Source organism: Entelurus aequoreus, linkage group LG19, assembly GCF_033978785.1.
Source record: "Entelurus aequoreus isolate RoL-2023_Sb linkage group LG19, RoL_Eaeq_v1.1, whole genome shotgun sequence".
Taxonomy (NCBI): Eukaryota; Metazoa; Chordata; class Actinopteri; order Syngnathiformes; family Syngnathidae; genus Entelurus; species Entelurus aequoreus.
In genome coordinates this window covers 30,738,334-30,746,555 of record NC_084749.1, presented here as the reverse complement: position 1 = coordinate 30,746,555, position 8,222 = coordinate 30,738,334, and the positions used below count along the sequence as shown (strand labels likewise).

At 36.6% G+C, this 8,222-nt stretch overlaps 1 protein-coding gene across 1 annotated transcript in view; it reads right to left on the bottom strand.

The window, feature by feature from the left end:
- Nucleotides 1-8,222, bottom strand: part of raver2 (ribonucleoprotein, PTB-binding 2) — a 170,022-nt gene that overhangs the window by 61,535 nt on the left and 100,265 nt on the right. The gene's annotated exons all lie outside the window — the stretch shown is intronic.

Below are 8,222 nucleotides of genomic sequence, written 5' to 3'. Positions count from 1 at the left end.
TTACTCTTTTCTGACTTACAAATGTTGTTATAATGTTGGATATTCGTGGTAAACAATGCCAGTGTCAAATCATAAAGTTCCTGGATTTGGGTGCAATTTTGGATGCCTCTGAACGCTGTTTTGCGGTCTTTTTTTTTTTAACAGTGGGCACACTGTGACATCACAATGTGACCTACATACTTCTGTGGGCATCCTAGTACACGCTTTCTGCCTGGATGGCCCCTCCTCTCTCCTCAGCTCTCTGAGCCAAGACTGTTTGCTTGTGTGCCATTCCTTCTTGTCTCATGCCCTTGCTCCTGCTTTAATATCAACAAAAGTAAAATATGTTCTGTTATGTTATTGGTCCAGTGCAAGGTTGGATTAGCCGCTGAACTCCAGCCAACAAAAATGGCGCCATTGTAACATTACCACTTGGCTTGAGGGACCATAAAATAGAAGGTAGAATGGAGTATTAATTTCATCTATTTGTGACATGCGTACAAAAACACCGACGAATGACATGCAGTGACATACATGCTGGTAAATGCAGCTTTTTGATACTGCTCTTTATGGATCAGAGAGTGGGCATGTGTACCTATTGTTGTGACCGATGAATTTATATACTGTTTATAAAGTTTTATGTGTCTGAAAAAAAAAGTTGTTTAGAGTTTAGAGTTTGAGTTTATTTCGAACATGCAAGCATACAACATGATACATCACAATTTCCAGTTTCTCTTTTCAACATGTTCGAAAAGGAGTAGGAAGAAGCAGAGCTTATTTAATCCTACCCCTTTTCTTTACATAACAGTTGCTGAAACTTTTTTATTCACTTCCTGTTCTCAATTTATTCACAATAAACTCCATAGGTAATCACAATAAAAATAAATAAATAAATAATAGTAAGAATTTAATAATAATAATTGGTGAAGAAAGTCATATTTCATATGATGAGATAAGTAAGATTACTTTAAGAATGAATGAATGGATGGATGAAATAAATTGAGAATATTTGTCATGGTTCTTCTTCTTTGTACTTTGTAAACACTTTAAGTTTGAAGAGTTTCTTGAAGTGGATCATATTAGTACATTGTTTGATTGCTTTGCTTAATCTATTCCATAATTTAATTCCACATATTGATATACTGAAGGTCTTAAGTGTTGTACGTGCGTACAAATGTTTTAAATTACATTTTTCTCTAAGATTATATTTCTCCTCTTTTGTTGAGAAGAATTGTTGTATATTCTTGGGTAGCAGGTTATAGTTTGCTTTGTGCATAATTTTAGCTGTTTGCAAATTCACTATGTCGTGGAACTTAAGTATCTTTGATTCAATAAATAAAGGATTTGTATGTTCTCTATATCCAACATTATGTATTATTCTAACTGATCTTTTTTGTAACACCGTTAATGAATGAAGTGTACTTTTGTAATTATTTCCCCATATTTCTACACAGTAGTTCAGATATGGTAACACTAGTGAGCAGTAGAGAATATGAAGTGATTTTTTGTCTACAACATGTTTTGCTTTATTCATTATTGACGTGTTTCTTGCTACTTTATGTTGTATATTTTTTACGTGAGATTTCCAGTTCAATTTATCATCAATCATTATACCTAGAAATTTGGTTTCATTTACTCTTTCAATTTCTATTCCGTCTATTTGTATTTGTGTTTGACTTTCTCTTCTACTGTTACCAAATAGCATTATTTTAGTTTTACTAAGATTCAACGATAGTCTGTTTTTGTCAAACCATCTTTTTAATTTGTTAATTTCTTCTGTTATTATTTGTATTATCTCCTGTGTGTTCTCTCCTGAACAAAACGCTGTTGTATCATCCGCAAATAATACTAACTTTAAATCTTTTGTAACTTTACAAATGTCATTTATATAGAGATTGAATAATTTAGGTCCTAATATTGATCCCTGAGGTACACCACAGGATATATTTAGCGTTGTAGACATGTGTTCGCCTAGCTTCACGTATTGTTTCCTGTTCGTTAGATAACTTCTTATCCAGTTTAAGACTAACCCTCTGATGCCATATCGTTCTAGTTTTTTGATTAAAATATTGTGATTAATTGTGTCAAATGCTTTAGTTAGATCCATAAAAACTGCTGCTGCACATTTTTTTTACTGTCTATTGCATTGGTAATTTCTTCTGTAATTTCAATTAAAGCCATTGAAGTTGAGACATTAGCTCTGTATCCATATTGGTTCTCTTTGAGTATTCTATTTTTATTTATGAAACTTTCTAATCTGTTATTGAACAGTTTTTCAATGATTTTAGAAATTGTGGAAGTAAAGAAACAGGTCTATAATTTGTAAATTGATGTTTATCTCCAGTCTTATAAATTGGTGCAACTTTAGCTATTTTCATTTTGTTTGGGAATGTACCTGTTTGAAATGATAGATTACTAATATACCTGTACATTAATGGTCCTGAGATCTCTTCTATAACCTTTTTTATCGTTTCCATATCAATTCCGTTACAATCAGTTGAAGTCTTAGATTTGTAGTGATGTTCGTATTCTAGATACATATTACAACATTGTACATTTTCAAAAAATAAATTCTGATACTTTTGGAAAAGGCGAGGCATGGAGGGGTTAGGTTATCTAAAGGGAACGCCTCCACACATGAAACGTTTGCAAAATATGACTGTGGAGCAAAATGGATGCAACATTTACACCTAAGCATATCCAATACATATTATCTATTACAGACCACAAGGAAGTGTGTTAAATGTAGATTAGAATAATCATAGGTTAACTTTGATTGTTTTTGTCAGCTCTTAGATGAGTTAGGAGATACATAATCTTCACCTCTCACAGGAAGTAACTGGTCATTCACAAGAGATATGTTAACAGGTCTGAATAATTTTTTCCAGCCAATTTAAGGTTTTTTCTTATGGTTGTTGGCCAATGCACGTATTTCTGAGGAACAGTTTCCTGTTTAACAGCAGCTCACTATTCCAATATGTAGTGAGTTGCTAAATAATGCAAGGAGGCTAATGGCTACTAATGGAAATTTTTAACTAATGACAACAGCAAAGCGTAAATAGATCATGTTTCCACCGTGGTAGCAGCGGACCTTTCAAAAACACATTGAATAGCTTAGCAGTGTTGCCAGACGGGAAGTAGTGAAGAACTATAACAGGAGCTCAAAATCATTCCATTTTTTAACCAACCATTTATATTTCCACTAGCATAATACATTGTCGAAGTGCTCCCGTCTTGCAATGTACAATGAGAAATAGGATAAAAATAAAATAAAACATTTACGTTATCTTGCTTGTGGAAACACATTTTTTCTCAATTGTTTCCTTCTTTTTTATTCACCCTTCCAGTAGACTACTTATCATCAAAAGGTGCTTCTATACCAAAACATGAGTAGCATATTTTATTATTTCTAAATAAATTGCCCACTTCATGCATGTTTTCATGGGGCGGTATAGCTCTGTTGGTAGAGCAGCCGTGCCAGCAACTTGAGGGTTGCAGGTTCGATCCCCGCTTCCGCCATCCTAGTCACTGCTGTTGTGTCCTTGGGCAAGACACTTTACCCACCTGCTCCCAGTGCCACCCACACTGGTTTAAATGTAACTTAGATATTGGGTTTCACAATGTAAAGCGCTTTGAGTCACTTGAGAAAAAGCGCTATATAAATGTAATTCACTTCACTTCACTTTCTTCAACAGGTATTCGCTCAAATGTAATGGATGAGTCATTTTCTCCATTGTCCATATTTCCTGTGTAAGGTCTAGCCACATATTCCGTGTAGGGGGTTTGACTTTATACCCGTCTTTTAATGGCTTTCCGAGAAGCTGTAAAAAGCACTTTAGCCAAATAAGGATCCGCTGTCCATACCACTGACATTGTGTCCAATATCCATATTTACACATGTCATTGGAATATTATATCCCAGCCCTTTGCACATAACTGAGTTACTTCTTCAACAAAATTATTTCAGTTTTGCACAACTCCATAAAACATGTGTATAATGTGAATTTAGGGAGCCACATTGTCTCTAACATGGCTGAGGTTGACAATTTTTTACTTTGAATTTTAGGTGCAATAAAAAACATTCCTCAGATGTAATTTTCCCATTTTAATTCATCTTCCTATTTTGATTTCAGATACAATGTTGAATTACCATTATGCAACACAAGACTCATAAAACCTGGATATACATTTATTAGACATAGGGCCTGATCTACTAAGATCCAAATACCACGCATTAAACAGCGCGTTCAAACTATAAAATTCCACCCTATCTAAAAGTGTTTGTTGCTTGTACTACACAGCTTTAAAACACTAATTTACTGTACATTAGTCCTGGGCAATATACATATATATTTATATATATATATATATATACACACGCCAATTTAAAGAATACAAAATATATTTTTTCCCACTTGCTCCGGCATACTTTTTGCCCTTAGGATCTTCCGTAGCTTGTGCCGTGCCCCTTACTTCCTTAGCGGCACATCTGGCAAAACATGGCTAATGCTATTGCTAACAAGAGCGAGACGTCAGTACTTTGGTTTTGCGGCAACAGGAGTGGAGTAAATGACTGCAGACGGCAAAGTGTTTAAAAAAGGCAGCAGAACAACAAATATTTTCCTGCATCTGAAACCGAAGCCTCTAGCAGATTGAGGGAAATGCAACTGTTTATGAGACCGCAACAAACAAACTCCCGCTAAAAGCAGCTTAATGAGGTGCAATCATTTACACTAGGTATGTATGATGATCAGTGTTCTGATGTAACGTGGCACCCTACTTTTGATGTGGTTTTATGTAAACCTGATAGCGTCAGATGCACAGTAAGTTCGATGCAGGAAATATAATTTTACTAATTGAAGCAACAACCAGCAATAACACGAAAATGAACTTGATATCAAATAGTAAGAGGCAACATCACACACAGTAGACAACCAACACACACACATACACACTACTACTATATACGAGGGAACAAATCAATGATTGAAGTGACAAGCTTGAGCCTGCAATCCAAACAATACCCTTTGTGGACCACAATTTATGACAGCCATGGAAGCACATTCAATCTCTTAATTAACCACAGGTAACACAATCCAGTGAAAACATTCAACAGAGCTGCCATAACTGCCAACAAACTGCCAGTTCTTAGCTAACAAACACAACTGAGCGAATGCTGCTTTGTCTGGGGGCTGACGTCACATGTCACTTGGCAACACTTGCCTTATAAAGGCACACAAACACGCAGACTCTGCTCTATTATGAATATTTTTTTAAAAAAATTTTAAAGTAACAATTACTTTCCCTAGTAATTGATCAAACTTATGAAAGAGTAATTATTTTATTAATTCAATTATTTTTTTGGTAAAGTAACAAAGAACTATAATTATTTACTTTTTAAAAGTAATTGTCTTAACACGGATGATGATACCATGTATACTGACCGAAAAAATAACCGCAACACTTTTGTTTTTGCTCCCATTTTGAACTAAAAAATTTAAAACTTTTGTTGTATACACAAAATACCTATTCCTCTCAAATATTGTTTAAAAAATCAGTCTAAATCTGTGTTTGTGAGCATTTCTTCTTTGCCAAGATAATCCATCCCACCTCAGAGGTCTGCCATATCAAGAAGCTGATTAAACAGCATGATTACTGCACAGGTGTGCCTTAGGCTGCCCACAATAAAAGGCCACTCTGAAATGTGCAGTTTTATAACGCAAATGCCACAGATGTCGCAAGTTTTGGGGGAGCGTGCAGTTGCCATGCTGACTGAATAAATGTCCACCAGAGCTGTTGCCCGTGAATTAAATGTTAATTTCTCTACCATAAGCCTACTCCAAAGGCGTTTCAGATAATTTGGCAGTACATCCAACCGGCCACACAACCGTAGACCACGTGTAACCACACCAGCCCAGGACCTCCACATCTAGTAGGTGCACCTCCATGATTGTTTGAGACCAGCCACCTAGACAGCTGCTGCAACAATCATAACCAAAGAATTTCTGCACAAACTGTGAGAAACCATCTAAGGGAAGCTCATATGCATGCTCGTCGTCCTCATCGGGGTCGTGACCTGACTGCAGCTCGTCGTTGTAACCGACTTGAGTGGGCAAATGCTCACATTCGATGACGTTTGGCACGTTGGAGAGGTGTTCTCTTCACGGATGAATCCCGGTTTTCCCTGTTCAGGGCAAATGGCAGAAAGTGTGTGGCATCGTGTGGCAGAGCGGTTTGCTGATGTCAACGTTGTGAATCGAGTGGCCCATGGTGGGGTGGGGTTATGGTATGGGCAGTCGTATGTTATGGATACATTTTATTGATGGCATTTTGAATGCACAGAGATACCGTGACGAGATCCTGAGGCCCATTGTTGTTCCATTCACCGGAGACCTTCACCTAATGTTGCAGCCTAACAATGCACGGCCCCATGTTGCAAGGATCTGTACACAATTCCTGGAAGCTGAAAAAAATCCCAGTTCTTGCATGGCCTGCATACTCACCGGACATGTCACCCATTGAGCATGTTTGGGATGCTGTGGATCTGTGTATGCGACAGCGTGTTCCAGTTCCTGCCAATATCCAGCAACTTGGCACAGCCATTGAAGAGGAGTGGACCAACATTCCACAGGCCACCATCAAAAACCTGATTAACTCTATGCGAAGAAGATGTGTTTCACTGTGTGAGACAAATGCTGGTCACACCAGATACTGACTGCTTTTCTGACCATCCTCCCCCATACCCTCAATAAAGTAAAACTTCACATTTCAGAGTGGACTTTTATTGTGGGCAGCCTAAGGCACACCTGTGCAGTAATCAAGCTGTTCAATCAGCATCTTGATATGCCACACCTGTGAGGTGGGATGGATTATTTTGGCAAAGAAGAAGTGCTCACTCACACAGGTTTAGACAGATTTGTAAACAATTTTTGAGAGGATTAGATTTTTTGTGTATATAGTAAATGTTTTACATCTTTGATTTCAACTCATGAAAAATGGGAGTATATGATAAAAAAGAAGCACAGTTGAAAACTGGGTTTAGACCGTCATGAGACAGGTTAGTTTTACCCTACTGATGTGTTGTTGCAATAGTAATTTGTTGTTGCAATGAGTAAAGCAGTCGCTATGCACAACGCCAAGATGTTGAATGGAAAAGCCTGCGTTCATCCACTTACTAAAACTATAGTCCTCTCAATGTTTTACTTGAATATGTGTTTGCATACAATATACAATGCTACATTTGTGTTTACAGAAGTATTTTATTCAAGACAGAAGTTTGAAAATGATTCCATAAAAAATACAATTTGTGTCTGGTCTAAAAAGAACAACAATATACAAATTGTAATTTTGCTAAGAGTAAGATGCAGTCTATGCAGTGTAATTTCAAACTATTAGTTTTCGATCAAATAAAAAACATGTTTTAAATTATCTCTGTCATTTGTGTTCATTGGTTTCTTTAAAAAAACGGGGGGAAAAATCAGAAATCCATTTTTTGTGAAAAAATCTGAGATTTTATTTTTAGGCCATATCACCTCGTCATACTGCACATTAATGTTATCATCGGCCTTTTTTTTTAAAGTACATTTTGAAACTACAACGGAACCTACTCTTTTAGCGCGCTGAATGTGCGAACTGGGAGATGATGTCACTAACTGCGAGCGTGCGCTGCAATGTTCCAGACGCAAGAAAATGCATATTGCAATAAGTTTTGTTTTAAAAAAAAATGAAAACACAGAAGTCATTGTGAAAAACGCCAGCAGACACTAAAACGCATCAATTTAATTTGTTTTAATAAGCCCCTTAAGTCATCCAGCAGCTATAAAATTATAAAATAATATTGCTGAATAGACAACACGGTATGTCTAATTTTTTTTGGACAGTCCATATATGTTGACAATCATACGTAGGAGAGCTGCAACGTGATCGCCTTGTTTCTCAAAGCAATTTCTACGCAACTGCCAGTTTGCACGTCCTTTCTAGGCGTACTAAATATAGAACATGGGCTGCAGAACAGTTTTAGTCTTGATGAGTCACAATGCGTGTGCTAAATCATATTTGCATTTTCTCCTCCCAGTACTGTGGGCATTCTGATGATCAGCATATATTCTGCATATACATGAAGACAGGCACGTTAAATAGATTGCACTCCTTATTTTGCTCATTTATGGGCGCGCAAGCTTAGTAGATTAGCTTTGCGTGTGTCATAGAATTTGCACGTGTTTTAATACATACTAAGTTGCAAA